Source organism: Fukomys damarensis, unplaced genomic scaffold, assembly GCF_012274545.1.
Source record: "Fukomys damarensis isolate Sample0158 unplaced genomic scaffold, DMR_v1.0_HiC HiC_scaffold_22, whole genome shotgun sequence".
Classification (NCBI taxonomy): Eukaryota; Metazoa; Chordata; class Mammalia; order Rodentia; family Bathyergidae; genus Fukomys; species Fukomys damarensis.
Window position 1 is genome coordinate 22,455,610 of NW_022900934.1, and position 230 is coordinate 22,455,839.

Here is a 230-nt window from a genome sequence, read left to right on the forward strand (position 1 = left end):
GATCCGGGGCACAGGCGGCCCTCTCCCAGGGTGGGATCCTAGGAGCTGGGCCCCCAAGAGGGCCCCGAGCGAGCTTCCTCCGGGGGTCTGGCGAGGCCCCGCGCACAGCAGTCCGCAGTTGGAACTCACAAACAACGGAGCTCACACACCCACAGTCGCACGCGTCTGGATGACGCCCCCTCCCCCGCCGGGCCGCGGCCAAGAAACTTTCCAAGTTGTCCGCGCGCCCC

The 230-nt window shown here is 70.0% G+C and overlaps 1 protein-coding gene across 1 annotated transcript in view; it reads right to left on the bottom strand.

Annotated features, from left to right (window-relative positions):
- Window positions 1-230, bottom strand: part of Tgif2 (TGFB induced factor homeobox 2) — a 17,856-nt gene that overhangs the window by 16,877 nt on the left and 749 nt on the right. The window lies entirely within an intron of this gene.